Source organism: Pseudorca crassidens, chromosome 7, assembly GCF_039906515.1.
Source record: "Pseudorca crassidens isolate mPseCra1 chromosome 7, mPseCra1.hap1, whole genome shotgun sequence".
Taxonomy (NCBI): Eukaryota; Metazoa; Chordata; class Mammalia; order Artiodactyla; family Delphinidae; genus Pseudorca; species Pseudorca crassidens.
Window position 1 is genome coordinate 10,267,144 of NC_090302.1, and position 17,503 is coordinate 10,284,646.

A 17,503-nucleotide genomic window follows, 5' to 3' on the forward strand; every position below is an offset into this window, starting at 1 on the left:
AAAATCATAAATATTGGATAATTAGTGGAAACATAATAAATAAATAAATAATTTAATAAATAAGTAATGAATAATTGGATAAAGTAATTACCTAGTATCTTAATGCTGGCTGATTTTCTCTCCTGACCCCAAGATTGATGGATTTTCATTACCTTTATCTAATCATGTCCCTCTTTGATGTGAAGACTTGTTTTTACTTATTTTTAGAATACTCTGTCAGCTTCTAATATTTCTAAGTATTATTAAATTAATATCTTGGCTTCTGTAATTGATAATCCACATGAAATAAAAACCAAGTGGAAACAAAGAATGAAACTATGCCTGAGTCAGAGAAGATGGTACAAGAGCAGGGAAGTTCAATCAGGTGACGCAGTGAGACAAAGGCTAACTACTGGAGGAGAGGCTGTCACTCCAGGGGGGCAGGACCTGTCTGTCTGTCTGTCTCCTCACCCCTGATTCTCAGAGTCTGGCACAGGGAAGGCTCACAATATTTGCGGAGTGACTGACTGACTGACTAATGAACGAATGGAAGATGCCTCAGTTGGAGTTCTGCCCATGGCCTCCCTGGCTGCAGAGCCTCCCTGGGTTGGGCCCCTGAGGCCTGGTCCCCAGAGGTGAAGTGTAACCGCTCCAGCCCTGCTGAGGCCCTGCCTGTGCCCTGCCTGTGCCCTGCCCGTGCCCTGCAGCCAGGGACAGCCACTCCCTGTCCTGGCACCTGAGTACCCACCTCTCTGGGTACCCGGGACTGCCACCTGCGCAACGGGAGGGTGCCCAGGAAGGGGGAGCCCACGCTTCCTCAGGAGGCCCGGCCCAGCTGTTTGGGGAGGCCTCAGGCCTGTAAAGACGCGGTGCTTCTGCGAGAGTCTCCTGATACAATGAAAGATTATCAGCTAAATAAAACAAGGAGTGACTGGGGCCACTATGCCCCGCTGGATTGAAATCGTGTGAGCAAAGTGGTTTTCTCTGAGAGATTTATTTCCTGCGCTGGCTTCAGGCAGCCAGCCCAGCCGGAGAGAATGGGGTTGGTCTCCCTCCATTTGTGGGGCGGCGGGGAGGGGGGCACGGGTTTTTATTTAATCTTCCAGTGAGCTGGAACAGTGAAGACTGAGCGAATGGACATTAATTCTGAAACAAATTATTAAAGTGCGATCTGGGATTCCGGGAAAGCCATCTACCCCCTGCCTGTCTGCCACTTCCCCTCACCCAGGCCATAAAATCCCTCCCTTCCGCTCGAAACCCAACACCAGGCCGACAGGATTCCACATTCGGGCTGAGAAGAAAGGCCTGGAACTGACCTGAGCCCAGGGCCAGTGGGGCATGGGCCTGGCTGGACTGCCCATGCCCTTGGGCCAATGCCATCGGCCTGCCTGGGCCTTGGCCCCCCCAGAGGGACTCCCACATTTCTTGTTCCCTCGTTACCTGTATTTGTGATCAAGGATGCCCCAGGCAAAGACGGCCACCACCTTGCTCCCTCACTCTCAACCTCCTTCCACCTCCACCAGCCTGGGCCTCCCAGGACCGCTTCCTCACCCCCAGCCCAGCCCAGGGCAGCACGGACCTGGCTGCCCTCCTAAACTGCCTGGCATCCCACACCCCACTGCTGGGCCCTGCCCAGGCTCTGCTCATCTGAGGGGAAAGAGATCTGGAATTCAAGTAGGGAGCCAGAAAGCAAGGTCTGGGGGGTCGTGGGGCCTCTGGCTGGGCCCTGGAGACACAAAAAAAGTCAGACCCAGCACCTGTGGTGGCCAGTGTGGGAGAAGGGAGACAGTCGTTGGTGAGGAACTGATGCACACCAGGCACGGGGCGGCATACGAAGGGACGCATCAGGGCAGCTGGGTGCTGGGGTAAGCTCAGAAGGGCTTCCAGAGACAAGACCCCTGACCTGAGCATGGAAGGATGAGGAGGGGTACACCACCCGGACCAGGACATTCTGAGTGGAGGAAACAAAACTTGCAAAGGTCTGGAGGTAGAACATCTACTGCTGCATCCAAGATCTATTACAATAATAATAATAATGAGTTAAAATGTATTGAGCACTTCCTGTCTGTGGTGTTATGTACTTCACACATGTTCTTGGATTTGAATCTTTCCAACAACCCCATACGGAGGTAGGAATTACCATTATTCCCATTTTACAGATGAGGAGACTGAGGCTCAGAGAGGCAATTGCCCAACACAGAGGCAGTATGTGGGAGGATTTGAACCTCAGTCTCTCTGACTCCAGAGACAATGCCCTTCCACACCCTGCTTACCCTGGACCCAATCCCGGCTTCCCCTGATGGCCTAGGCTGGGGGGACCAGCTGGCTTTGAATCCATGTCTGCATCAGGGGGCCCAGAGAATGGGCACACCCACCTGGCCCGGCCCTCCCTCTTTCCTCAGTCCCTTCCTGTTCCTCTAACAATGGGGCCTGTGTCCCTTGGTGACAGGGGTTGGATGGGGTTGAGAGACCCCAGGCAGTTGAGTTCTCCCGGCAGAGCAGCCTGTCAGGGCCATGTCCACAGACCCACCTGCCCAGGACTCACATTCTTTAATGATGAGAAACATCTTGAGGCCCACGTAGCCACATACCATAGCCCACCTGTCCAAGGTAGACAGGCCGCTCTGGGCTCCCGATTCCCAGCGTCTGGCATGGATCAGGGCCAAAGGTTCACAGGGCTCCCATCAGGCCAGCCCGGGGGGCCCCACCTGCTCCTCCTCGCAGCAGCCATGCCTCCATCCACTTGGCTGTACAAGCCAGAAACCTTGAAGGGCCCTCGCACTTCCTGTCCATCACCCCACAACCGATCCCTCAGCAAAGTGCCGTCACCCCAACGCAAAACACATGCCCAGTCTGCCCACTTCTCCCTGCTCTACCATCTCCTCCCTGGGCCCAGCACCGCATCTCTCACCCCTCCGTGACTCCCAAATACCACCCCCACCCAGCCACATCTGATGGTTGTCAGCAGCAGGATCAGACAGAAACCTGGTGTGCGGTAAACAGAACATTCTCTTGTTCTCTGATGATGAAAAAAGAGTACATTTTCCATCAACCTAGACAACAAAAACAATGAAAAAGCAAGCATTTGGTAAGGACCTCATTAACAATGACCCTTTAACCGTGTCACCTCTCTCTAGCTAGTGTCTGTGCACCTCTCTGCCCAAGCTGGTTTGCTCAGGTCAAATTCTGCCTCACTCAGGACTCAGCTGTCCTCCTCTCTTTGTCCAGGATAGAATGGGGAGTCCTTCCTAATCGCTGCAATTATTTGAAAATGCTGTCTCTTTATCCCCTGGATCCCTCTCAGCCCCCGGGACCAGGTGTGCCCCTTCCCTTCCCCAGCAGGTCAGAGCTCCTAGGAGGATAGCTGGACACACAAGCAGCCCCAGTGGGTGATGACAGCCCCCCCGCAAAGACTCCGGTCCTTCCACACTTGCGGGAACAAAGCCTTGAGGGATGAGAGAAGAGGGGCAGCTAGCCTTGGGTGGAGACACTGGCCAGCCAGAGATTCCTAGAGAGCTGGGTTAAGAGGCTGGGAGGACCTCCTTGGACAGGCACTGATGATAACAGGAGAATCATGCCTTGCACAGGTCTGGTGCCCACACCTCCCAGCTGAGGTAGGTGCTTATTATCCCGCAGACTGGGAAGCTGAGATGCAGAGAGGGTGGGACCTGCCTATGGGCACACAGCTAGCAGAGTCCTGATTCCAACACCAAAGGCTGGGCCCCTCACCACTGCTCCAGGCCCGGCATTCAGGGGTTGGGAGAACCGAGAACATAAGGCTGCGGCGCGGCAACAGGGAAGTTGAGGGGCAGGCAGGGCCCTGAGGTGGATAAGGGACTCAGGACTTGGTCCAAAGGGCAACAGGGATTCACGTTTGGGTTTAAGGGCTGCCTGGCTGTCCTGTGTCGAGTGAATAAGAGAGAAAGAGACTGAGGCTGTGAGGGCAGAAGGAGGCAACCAGAGGCCAGGGAGAGAGATAGAAGGGGTGAGGAGGGAGAAATGAGCAGGAGACCTCACGGATGCGACCAACATAGTCACTGGCGGGCTTGGTGACCTGAGCTGGCAGGGGCTCTGGGTGTCTGGGGCTCTGGGTGTCTGAGACTCAGAGCCCACCTGCAGCTGCCGCGGCATCTCCCCTCACCTGGGTCCAGCCCAGCAGTTGTTCTGCCTCCCCATCTCTCCTGCTGGATCCTCCCCAGGTCCTCGTCCCCTTGTCCCGAGGGAAACTGCTGCCCGCCACCCTTGATCTGGGAAAGGCAGGCATGGGGTTTCCCGGCCTCCACCGCTGCCCTCCCTCACTCCTGCAGCCCCTCACTGCGGCCACGCTGACCCAGGCCCCAGCCCCCCACCCCTTCGGAACACTGCTCACCAATCACCTGCCTCTCCCTGGATGCTCCTGGGACAGTCATTCCTGCCCCTCCGGCCGGGCTGCCATTACCAGGACTGTCCTTGCAGCTGCTTGGAGAGGGGAACTATGTACCCCTTTCTAAACACAGGAAACTGAGGCTCAGAGAGGGGCAGTGACATGTCCAGAGTCACTCAGGGAGAAGCTGCAGAGATGAGGCCCCCGAGGTCTGTCTGACTCCCAACCTTGGCTCTTGCAGCTGCCCAACACGGCTCACACTGGGCATGGCATCAATGAACCAACCTCCACACAAAGAAGCACTGTCTGTATTTCTGAACTGCTCAAGACTTTCCCAACAGCAGAACAACAAAAACACAAACCGTCTAAAGTCAATAAGGGGTTTATGGCTCAAAAGCCATGGAAAGAATAGGGAGTGAGAGTTCCTACAGCCCAACCAGCAGGAAAGCCTCTGACCAGGAGGGGGGTCACACGCCCAATCCTGAACCAGTCACAGCGCCAGGAAGGGGAACTCTGATTGGCTGGGCCTGGACGGTGCTTTCTTCCCTGTGCTCGGTAGTGGGAGCTCGGTTTGCTACCACAAGGGAAGGGGGAAATACTGTGGGACCTCTCAAAATCAAGTTACTACAAAGCCTGTTTTACAAACTGCTCAGAGAGGTTAAGCAACCCTCCAGATCACACAGCATTCCCTTTCTCTTGCTCCCTTTCTCTGAACCTGTGTGTGTGTGTGTGTGTGTGTGTGTGTGTGTGGCGGGGGGGTGGGGGTGCACTGGGTGGGGGCGTAGGCGGGGAGATTCTCCTGGCCCCTGTGGGAGAAAGTCCAAATTTCCTTTTTTCTGGCATTGAGGCCCTCCGAGCCCTGGTTCCTGCGAGTCGACCCCACTTCCCACTTCCTCCTCTGACCACATCCCTCCTAGATGTGCAGCCACCAACCATACGATACATCCTACCTGCTCTGCTGGACTGGACTTACCTGACCTGGGTGGGGCCTCAGTCGTCTCAAAACCCTCTCTCCAGGCTTCCCTGGTGGCTCAGTGGCTGAGAATCCGCCTGCCAATGCAGGGACGTGGGTTCGAGCCCGGGTCCTGGGAAGATCCCACATGCCTCGGAGCAACAAAGCCGGTGCGCCACAACTACTGAGCCTACGAGCCACAACTACTGAGCCCGCACCACAACTGCTGAAGCCCGTGCACCTAGAGCCCGCGCTCCACAACAAAGACCAGCCACCACAATGAGAAGCCCGTGCACCGCAACGAAGAGTAGCCCCCGCTCACCACAACTAGAGAAAGCCCGTGAGGAGCAACGAAGACGCAACACAGCCACAAATAAAAAAAAAATAAAAAACAAAAAAACCCCAAAAACCCTCTCTGCCAGGGCAGAGTCTGGCTCAGGGCAACTGCTTTTGGTAGGGTTCTGTGTGGATTCTGGAATGAACTGGAAAGGACCTACAAGTCCTGGGGCTCAAAAACCTCCAGACACAGACAGCTCACCACCTCCAAGGCCCTTCTCTTCTGTTGCTGGTTTGGGGCAAATCAATCCTATTCCCAACCCTCAAGTCCGCTGCCCCAGGGCATCCCTGTGGTGAGGCTTCTTTCTCTGCCCAAGAGTCAAGGTGTCAAGAGTCAAGAGGTTACTCTGACAAAGACACACACACACACACACACACACACACACACACACACACACACACACACACACACACACACACACACACACACACACACACACACACACACACACACACACACACACACACACACACACACACACACACACACACACACACACCCCCTCCATTTCCTTCCAGTAGGAATCCTGACCAACTCCGGAAAGAGGCCAGAGAACCCGGAGGTGGGAAGTTGAGGGGGAGGAAGAGAACGCCCCTCTTCCTCTGCCTGCCCTTGTCACCGTCCCTAGCAGCTCCCGGCCTGGGACCCCCCGAGGGCCGGGAACAAAGGAAACATTCCCAGCCCAGCAGGACCCCGCGCACTCGCACCCGGCCCGCCACACGCAGGTCTCCCCACGGACACACCAGCCGGACACGTCCCTGCTCCCGCCCGCGGCCACTGTCTCACGCGGTGGATCCGCACGGGCTGACACACACAGCCCCCGGACCCCGCGCACACCCGCTGCCGCGCGGAGCCGGACACACGCGGCGGGAAGGCCCTGCGAGGTGGCCGGTGTATGGGGAGGAGGCGGGTCCGCCCGCTCGAGGGTCGGCGGTGGGATGCACGGGCGTCCGCCTGGGCCTTGGCCTCCTTCGGCCGGGGTCAGCGCCCCAAACACCCACCGGGGTCTCGGCGGCCCGACCGTCCGACGGCCGCGGTGCCCGACAGGCGGGCCCGAGAGCGGCCGAGACGCCCGCCTCCCCGCTCCGCGCCGCCCCGCGGCCAGGCAGCCGGAGCCGCGAGGGAGGCCCAACCGCGGCCCCCTGGCGCCACCTGCGGTCCGCACTGAGCCGCACCCGAGGGGGGTGTCTCCTCGTCTCCCGGGTCCGTGGGGCCCGCCGAAGGGCAGACGCCCTCTCGGAGCGGCCACGTGGAAGGGGCGGGAGCTGCCGCCGCGCGGGTCCCGGGAGCCCGGCCAGAGCCCTACGGCTGTGGCCTCCCGGGCCCGCGATGCTCGCGCCACCCCCCGCGGCCACCGGCAGGGGCTGCTTTCTCGTTCGACAGAGCGGGAGACTGAGGCTCGGCCCACAGCCTGGAAGTGGGGAAATCTGGACGGGACCTTGACTCTGGGGCATGTGAATGGTGGCCCCCGAACCTGGCCGGCCACCTCCTGGGCCATTGACCATACTGGTCTCCTCCGGGTACCACCTGCCTCATCCAGGAAGCTCTGCCCGCCCCAAGCCTCCTCTGAGCCACCCACACACACCCTGCCCATCTGTCCTCAGAAACTGCCCCCACCCATTTAACATGTCCTGGCGTCTTCAAGAAAAAAGTCACCAGGAAAAACAGCCCCTTGGAGCCCCAGCCTGACTGGCTACCTTGGGGCCAGGAAAACAAGCCCCACGCAGGCCCCTTAGCTCTGGCCTGGTCTCTGTGAGTCAGTCTGGTTGTCTGTCTAGACTGAGATCCTTCAGGCACCCCCTGCCACCCCCTACTGTGCCAGCGAAGACATGGCACCCAAAGTTCTTTGCGCCCATGACAATAGTGAACACCTCTGGGGCACGTGCTCTGGGCCAGGCCCTGTGCATCTCTCCTGTGATCCTCACGGCAAATCCACCCTGTGAGGTGGTGTTATTATTATTCCGTTCTACAGATGAAACCGGGGCTCATCGAGGTCGGCAGGCTTGGCAGAGCTGCGATTGCAGCCCTAATTTGAGACTCACTTCAGAGCTCTGCCTGCCCAGTCTACAGTCACCACGTGGAACCCAGGCTGAGCTAGGCATCAGCACTGGCCTTTCGATGTGACCCACCCTGACATGGGGAGTGGCCACCCCCCACACATACATCACGAGAGTCACAAATCACATTGGTCACATGGTGTAAGACTCCAGCCCAAGCCTGGCCCTCAGAGTCCCCAAGTGTCAGATGCCTCCAGGCTGACCTTCCCTTTTTACAGATGGGCAAACTGAGTCCACAGAGACACAGGTTCTTGCTCGGAATCACACAGAACAGCTGTGGTCTAGGCTACTCAATACCTCAGACAAGGAAAGAGTCCAGGTCCCAGGATCTGACCCATCTGTGCTTCAGGGCTGTGCTCCCCACTCTGCAGGGTCAACAGTTCAGCTGGAGCTCTCAGTCTGGGGGGGGAGGAATGAAGTGGAGGAGACAGACACTGACAAACCCAGAGATCAGAGCTGAGGTGAGGGCTTGGCTGGGGCTTGGGGAAGCCCAAAGGAGAGACTGGACATGGGAGGGATGAGTCAAGGAAGGATTTCCAAGGAAGTGACATCAAGTGGGCTTTAAAGTATGCACAGGAGTTTGCCAGTGGAAAAAATGCAAGCAGGGATATTTCAGGGGAAGACATGGGGCTTAGAGGCCTGAGGGAACTGGGCTAGTTCCCATGTACACCTTGGTAGTTCAGAGTATGGGATTGGGCACTGGATAGGCCTGGGTTGGAGTCCCAGCCCTGCTGTGTGACCTCTGGCAGGTAACTTTTCATCTTTCTGAGCCTCCATTTCCTAGGCTATAAAATGAGAGTAATGATGATCTCCTCAGTCATGGGGCAATTGAAGTGTTAACAAGGGGCGGGATGCCAGGATGGGACCAAAGGTACCTGGTAGAGCGACTAGAGACCATGGTAGGGAGCAGCTGGGGACAGGAGAAAAGAATGATGTGGCTGGAGAGGTCCTCAGAAGGCAGACAGGCTGTGAGGGACTTTGAATGTCAAGCTAAGGAACTTGGCTTCATTCTGAGGGCAGTGGGGCGACATGGAAGGGCTTTGAGTCTAGGAGTTACAAATACGTGGGAATTCCCTGGCAGTCCAGTGGTTATGTCTTGGCGCTTTCGCTGCTGGGGCCAGGTTCGATCCCTGATCGGGGAACCAAGATCCAGAAAGCTGTGCAGAGCAGCCAAAAGAAAAAGGTGCGGGGCAGTTACAAATGTGATTTGTGTTTTAGAAGGTGCCCACCGGCCAGGCGCTAGGGTGTCCTTGAGGAAGGACGGGGACGAGGCTCCTGAGAGCTCAGCCCAGCCGTGTCCTTGCCCCTGGGCCCCCTTAGTCCCCATGCCTTCTCCTCGCCGTGGGCTCTGTGAGGCTGAGAAGCTGCCCTGCTCTGATTCCAGTGCTGGGCCAGGGCTGAGGAGGGGGCCGGCCTGCAGCCCCTACTGTCATTGCCCCGTGTCCCCAGACACCCCCGCCCAATCACTGCATCCCCTGTGACCAGGCCTCTGCTTTCCTTGTAGCTGCCCTTCCCCTCACCACACACACACATAGACACACTCCACAGTACCCGTTACAGGGAAAGGACGGGCAGCACCGCCATAATTTCTATTTCCTTCTAAATAGATGGTCCCAGACCTGCTCCCACAAAACCAATTAAAGCACCTGCCCGGGACGGGGCTTTGTCAGCAAATTATTTTCAGGCTCCGAGGCCCGGGAATAAATCTCAGAAGGATGAAGTGAATGGAATGAGTAGGGAAGCTAGAGATGGGGGGTTCTCGGCAGGCAGGGGAGGAGGGTCACTTTGGGTCCGGGCAGCTGCAGGTAAGGTTTCACTTCTGCCCCCAGACCCCGAGCCCAGACTCCAGCACCGGCTCCCTTTACAGTTCCACCAGTGAATCGGTCTCCAAGGAGTCGGACATCCTGGCTCCATGTGGGGAATTCCCCCAGGAAGTTGCCTGGAAACTACTTCCAGGACCACGGGAGGGGGTGGGGGAGGTATCTTCATGTCCTTGTCCCCATTGCCAGCCTGTCCCACGTCCCTTGGCTGCCTCCCCACCAGGAGTGGTGCCACAGCCTCGGTGGGGAGTCAGGAGATCTGGGCCCCCAACTCACTGTGACACCTCAGGCAAGTCCTTCCCTGCTGTGGGCCTCAGTGTTTCTATCTGCAAAATGGGAGTGGATGGAAGTGGATCCAACTTTTTAGGTGCCCATGAAACTCCATAGGGCCCCCGAGCTCAGGCCCAGGCTGGCCTTCTGGGATGCCCATGGACTCTCTCCTGGGGCAGGCAAGGGCTAGGGGGCAAGTGGAGTCCCATCCAATGCAGCCATCACTGCACCCGGCAGCTCTCAGCCTGGCAGAGGGGAGGGAGGGGCTGAGGGAGCCCCAGGTGGAGAAGTGGGCAATGACTCCTACACAGAGGGTAGAGGCTTCCCAGGGAGGGATTACTGGAGCTGGGTTTTGAAAGATGAGTGGGAGTTCACTGGACTGAGGTGTCATTCTCCCAAAGTAGAAATGATTCTGGTTCACATGGCATGTCTGTGAGAATTAGGAAAGGCACCTTTACTTCCACTTTATTCCCGTCTTTCAGAAAATTGTCCTAACTTCAGAAAATCTGCCATGTCTATGATATGTGCCCCTGGGGTCGTGAGTGCCCATAGGGTCATTCTGCGTACAACCCTGATAACTGTACTGCAGCTCTAGGAGAATCAAGCCAAAAGGGGCAAGGAGCTGCCCATCCCACCAGCCTTGAGAGAGGCTTAAGCAAGACAAGGGGGCCTCCTGCCAGCAGAGGGGTGCAAGGGGACTGCCCCCAGGGGTGACATCAGATGTGCCCCATCCCCAAATGTTTTAGATTCAGAACTTTCAAAGGTACCAAAGTCTCCCCCATTGGACCACAACCCTCAAGGAGTGACTGATGTCACCATGAATCCTCACCTAACCCTGCAACGGGGTCCAGTGGAAGAAACTGACACAGCTGGAGACTGTATCACAGAGGACTCTGTGTCCACACTTGGAGTCAGCCCAGCCTGGGTTCGAATCCCTGCTTGTCCACTCACAACATGTAAGCTTTGATGTGAGGCAAGCCACTCTCCCCATAAGTTCCTGGTAACAGTGGGACAGTCAGTCAACATCCAGCACTTAGCAGTACACCTTGCCCACGGTGAGAGCTCAATAAATGTGGCCATTCTTACTGTTACTATAGCAACTCTCCCCTCTAGACTGCCAGGTCCCTCTGCTCCGGGCTGCATCCCCATCATTTCACCAACACCCACCTTGGCCCAGCCAATAGTAAGGACTTGTTACGTGGCTGAGCCTGGGAGGTGGGTATCATCATCACTGCCATGTCACCTGAGGAGACAGAGCCTCAGAGAAGTTAAGCAACATGCTCAGAGTCACACAGCTCCTGCATGGCAGGACAGGACTTGCAACCAGGTCCCTCTGATGCCAAAATGCAGGCTCAAGCTAATTCCCTAGGTGCCCAAAGGGGGAATCTGTGTTGGATGCACAAAAGGGGTCAGACCTGAAAGAAGGAGCTGCCAGGTGCCGGAGCTAGAAGGTCACCAGGGAGTCAGGAGCAGCCTCCCAACTGCCCCAGACTGGAGGCCATTCAGTAAGGGCTGCAGAGTCCCTGTGCCAGCACCCAGCAGCACTTCCCTCTGCAGCTCTGTGGCAGGGAGGCTGCCCACCCCTCACCCCAGCACCTGGCCTGGGGCATCTGGGAGGCCCTGGACTCTGGGCCTATACTTCCCTAGGCCACAAGGGACCAACTCAGGCCACAGATTGCTGGCAATAATAACAAAACAGTAACAAAATAATAACCATAGATGGTGCCCATCCCCCAGGCCTCTGAATTAGCTGAAGGGTCCCTGGCAATACCCCTGAGGTAGGGACCAAGGTTATCCCACTTTACAGGTAAAAAACCTGAGGCCAGAGAGGAGAAGTCACTTGTCCAGGATTATTCCACTAACAGGGGGGGCACAGTTTGCCTGGCCCCTACATCAGTGCCTGCCTGGGAGGGGCTGTTTCCCATGATCTCTCAAGAGCATTTTTCCTTTGGTAGTTACACATTTCATTTCATATGTGTCAGGAAAAAATAGAACCAGCCCTTCAAGCTGAAACCATTCACAGATATTAAAAATGAACATATTTTTTGAAGCAAGAAAAATCCTAAGTCAGTGAGAACAGGTGGAACTGGTCCTGGAACTGGAGGGACAGGGGTGGGTCAGTGCTGAGACCCAGCGTCCATGTCCCTCTTCTGCATCTGCACTCCTGGCTGAGGCCCCAGAGCGATGAGACACAGGCACGAGACCTGAACAGGCTTATCGGGGGTGACTCCATGCCAGGCTACAGGCAGGAACTATGACCACCATGCAGTCACAAAGCCATCGCTGCCTGAGGTGTGTTCATGCCAGCTCTGCAGGGAACTGACCTTTGAACTTGACTTCTCTGTCATGATGGAGGAGAGAACTGGGCTCAGAGGCTCATGCCCAGGGGCTCTGGCTACTAAGTTGAGGCCTGGGATTCCAGGTCCCGCCCATGTGCTCTCCCAGGGCTGAGAGAGGCTGGACTTGCCTGAGAGAGTTTCCCAGACCTGCAGGCCACCCCAGACACTCTGTATCAGTACTGCACTTACCCAGGATTTGTTTCTTGTTTGCTTTTTTGCATATTTGTTTAATTAATTATTATTCGATTACCTGATTAATTATTATTCCAGACTCCAGTAATCCATAATGCAAAATCATACGGACAAATGCTGGGCTTAATTAAATGGACCTTTCACCTCAATTGGGAGAAAAAGAGGAAAGCTGAAAGAATTGCACAATGAACACTTGTATACCCTCCATCTAGATGCAACACCGATTCGTATTTTGCCCTTTATCTCTTTGTCTCTCTCTCTGCGTCTCTCTCTCTGTCTCTTTGTCTCTCACTCTCTCTTTTTCTCTCGCTCTCTTTCTCTCTATACATGTATAAAATATATATACATATTAAAATATATAACATTTATATATAAATATATATACATATATAATATTTTTTCCTGGGCCATTTGGAAGTGAGTGGCAGATATCATGACCCTTCACCCACAAACTTCTTTTCGTCTCCTAAGAATAAGGACATTCTTCTACATAACTACAATGCCATTATTATCCTAAGAAAATTAACAATGATTCCATAGTTCCATTAAACATTTCAGAGGAATGAATTCAAATTTCAGGGAGACTAATTGCCATTGATGAGCAATTTCAAGGAATAAATAATATATATAAAAGTACCCAGAACAGTGCCTGGCACACAGTAAGAACCTAGTAAATGTCAGCTTTTCGCCCATCACCACCACCAATTTCCATCACCACCACTTTTAAAACCACTAAGTAACTGCAACCGTCATGGCTCGATGTGATGCCACATCAGAGCTGCACGGTCAGACCACCAGTGCCCCAGATGGGGCTCCCCCAACTCTTCCCCGCAGCCACAAGAAGGCAAGAGGAAAATTGCTGGAAACAAAAGACAGAGTCACAGGGCGCTGAACTTGGCCTCACCAGCCTCTGAGTAACGGCGCCAGGGAGGGGATCGGTGCCAGCCAATGCCGCTCAGCCACTACGTGGCAGGCAGAGCTGGGCTCCTGGCCGGGGTCCCTCCATTTACCAGGGCAAGAGCGGGTTTTTTTTTTTTTTTTAATTGTTTTCAAAACAGATTTCATGTGGTCCCAAAATGAGACCATGATTGTAAATTAAAGTGTAATTAGCCTTTACGCTTTTATATTCATTAACTTCTCTGTTAATGATGCTAGGCTGGAGCAGAAACCCTGCATTATGAAACCACATCCAGGAAATAAAATAGTGATTTAGATAATGGCCACAATGTATTGCTACTTACACATAATTAAACAAATGCTCCATTTAAACTTGGAAACATGACTGAATGTTGATTAACCCTCGCCCAGCAATTCTGCTCGGAACTGGGAAAGGGGAGGCACCGTGAGCTCGTCTGCAGCAAAGAGTCTGGACCAGTCCGTCTGCCTGCCACGTTGCCAGCCATGCCCACCAGCCATACCTGTGCAGCGCGAGTACAGGTCTCGTGCCAGGAAGTGTGGTCATGGATGGCGGTGACCAGGCAAGTTATCCTGGGACCACTTAAGAAACCACCACACTAAGTGAAACAAGCCAGACAGAAAAAGATAAATATTGTATGATTCCACTTATATGAGGGACCTAGAGGAGTCAAATTCACAGAAACAGAAAGGAGAATGGTGGCCACCAGGGGCCAGGGTACAGCGTTTCAGCTTGGGATGATGAAAGAGTTCTGGACATGGATGGTGGTGATGGTTGTACCACAATGTGCATATACTTGATGCCACTTTAAAATGGTTAAATAGTAAATGTCATGTATATTTTACCACAATTTTTTTTTTTTTTTTTTGCGGTACGCGGGCCTCTCACTGCTGTGCCCTCTCCCGTTGCTGAGCACAGGCTCCGGACGCGCAGGCTCAGCGTCCATGGCTCACGGGCCCAGCCGCTCCGCGGCATGTGGGATCCTCCCGGACCGGGGCATGAACCCGTGTCCCCTGCATCGGCAACTGCGCCACCAGGGAAGCCCCACAATTTTTAAAGTTTATTTAAAGCATTGAAAAAAGGAAAATGTCACCACACCCCAGCTCCACTGCCGGCGAGTACAAAAAGTCTGAAGTTCACCTGCTCAGAGATCCGCTCACTGGGTCCAGCACTGGATCTGATGAGACCTGACTCAAGGTTTTATGGAAATTTTTTATACTTTTAAAAATTATAATGAAGAATTGCTTAACATGTAAATAATTCAATAAAAAGTAAAGTTTCTGGTTCTCAAACTCATTCCCGAAGAGGCATCCAATAATTTTCCATTTGTCATTTTTCTACATGTATCTTCTCCAAATAATGTGTTGCCTTGCTGGGTCTCCCAGAAGCAGACCCTGAGACAGGTGGGTGCAGGTGGGTGATGTGGGAGGTGGTCCCAGGAGAAACAAGAAGGGGAGTGGGGAATAAGACAAGGAAAGGGAAGACTAAAAAGTGCATCACTCTATCAGTTATTTATTGCTGAATAACGAGCTACTCCAAAATCTCGTTTCTTCAAACAACAATCATTATTTGATTATTGATTCCCGTGGGTCAGGAATGCAGACAGCAGGGATGAATTATCTCTGCTCCACAATGTCTGGGGCCTCGGCTGGAAAACTCAAAGCCTGGGGCTGGAGTCACCCGAAAGCTCCCTGCTCACACATCTGACAGTGGATGCTGGCTGTCCTTTGGGGGCCTAGCTGGGGTTGTCAGCTGAAATCCCCACACACAGCCTCTTCAGGTGGTCTAGGTTCCAGAAACATGGTGGCTAGGTTCCAAGAGTAACCGTCTCATGCGTGAGACAGAGAAAGAGAGAGAGAGAGAGAGAGAGAGAGAGAACGCCAAGCAAAAACCATGTTGCCCATTAGGACCAGCCTCAGGAGTCAGGCAGTATCACCTCCACCACCTGTTATGAAGGTCTGCCCAGGTTCAAGGATAGGGGAATGTCAGTGACCCACCGTAACAAGAGCATGTGGGGAAATGCTGTCTGCCACAGTCAGGCAAGTTACGCCTGTGGGCAATTGGAACTCGATTCCAGAAGGGACCTCTGGGAGGTAGCCTGCCACCTGAATATTTACGGAACACTCACCGTGGGTCAAGGGCTCTGCTGAATGCACACATGTTATGCCATTTACTGTGCAGTAGCTACTATTATTACCCGCATAATAAAGATAAGGAAACTGAGGCTTAGAGAGTAATGGGGCAGAGGCACCCATCCATCCACAAAAACCTACCTTTCCTGCTTCCCATACACACAGCTAGAGCACATCTCCCAGCCTTCTTGTGGGTAGGTGTGACCATATGACTAATTTGTCTGCAATGGAGTGCCAGCCAAAGTAAGGGGTGCCCGTCCAGGCCAGGGTCATAAAGCCTCCCTCATGCGCCTGGGCGCTCCTTCTCCCTTCTGGCCGGAGTTAACACATAGCCTGGGAAAAATACCCGTTGAAGATACCAGACTCTTCCTCAGTCTGGGTCCCTGAATCACCTCATGGAAAAGACGTCCCCCCCCATCATTTATTTCATCCCCCCAACCTGGGACTGTTACTTTAGCGGCAAACAAACTTCTGTTCTGTTTGTCCATAACACTTCTGGGTCTGTTTGTCACCACAGCTCAAACTACTCTAATACAAGTGCACAGTATTAGATTGAATCCTCTGAAATTGCCATCACTACTTTGCAAATCAATAATGGCCAAATGTCAGCAATTTCAGATGATTCAGCCTCATACACACGACTCACTCTTTTCATCCCTGCATGGTGTTCCATCTGGGGATGTCCAGAATTTATTTAACCACTCCCCTGCTGATGAACATCTGTGTTGTTTCCAATTTTTTGTCCTTACAAATAATGCTCCAAGAAACATTCTTTTTTTTTTTTTTTTTTTTTGCAGAGCACAGCCTCCGGACGCGCAGGCTCAGCAACCATGGCTCACGGGCCCAGCCGCTCCGCGGCATGTGGGATCTTCCCGGACCGGGGCACGAACCCGTGTCCCCTGCATCGGCAGGCGGACTCTCAACCACTGCGCCACCAGGGAAGCCCAAGAAGCATTCTTAAATATTTGTCACTATGGATACCCTGAAGGCGTCCATCAGAGAGGTTCCACAAAGGGGTTGCGGAGTGGCTGCCGCACATTTAAAAACCTTCTATGTGCATGTTTGCTTTGGCAGCACATATATGAAAATTGGAACAAGTTAGAGAAGATCAGCACAAGGATGACATCACATTCGAGAAGAGTTCCATATTTTTATCCTGTAATAAACCATGATGGAAAAGAATATGAAAAAAATATATATATGTATGTGTGTATGTATATATATGTATATATAGAAAGCTGAATCACTTTGCTGTATACCAGAAACTAATACAACATTGTAAATCAACTATATTTCAATAAAAAATAAATCTTAAAAAAATTGATATGTGCTGCTCAAATTACTCTCAAACATTTTCTAACAATTGTATATATATGGGGGGTGGGGGGGTAAACAAATGCTAATACAGGACTTATTACGTGCCAGGCCCTGTTCTATGTTCTTGACAAATATTAATTTATTTAATCCTCACCACAACCCTGTGAGGTAGCTACTATTATTATCCCAATTTTACAGATGGGGAAACTGAGGCCAAGAGAGGTAGCTTGCTCAAGGTCATGAGGCTGGTACGTGGTGGAGCTGGAATTTGAGCCCAGACACCCTGGCTCTGGAGTCCCTCTTCAGAAGCGCCAGGTCCTGCAGCGCATGGGCTTCTCTCCAGTTGTGGCGTGCGGGTTTTCTTCCCTAGTTGTGGCATGTGGGCTCTGTAGTTGTGGTGTGTGGGTTCTGTAGTTTGTGACACTCGGGCTCACTAGTTGTGGCACGTGGGCTTAGTTGCCCTGTGACATGTGAGATCTTAGTTCCCCGACCAGGGATCGAACCCGCGTCCCCTGCATTGGAAGGCGGATTCTTTACCACTAGACCACCAGGGAAGTCCCATCAGGTGGTGATTCTAATCGCAGCTATTGTTCTGATGTCATTTCTTGGCTGGAGCTCATCAGTACATCTGGTACCTCTTCTCTTAGCAGCAGCAGTTCACATCCAGTGGGCAGGGCCAGTAATATACCCTCACCAGCTCTCCGGCCCTCCTGCATAGTCTAGACCACAGGGACCTGGACTCCCTTTCTCTTCCACAGGCCATCACAATAGTCCCCTGAGCCTGCTATATGGCACCACTCTCCAGGGAGACCAGAGCGTCCCCGGTAGC

At 53.5% G+C, this 17,503-nt stretch overlaps 1 pseudogene; it reads left to right on the forward strand.

Moving 5' to 3' along the window:
* The first annotated feature begins 16,419 nt into the window (after positions 1-16,419).
* LOC137228437 (U6 spliceosomal RNA) lies at positions 16,420-16,510 on the forward strand (annotated as a pseudogene).
* Positions 16,511-17,503: the final 993 nt, after the last annotated feature.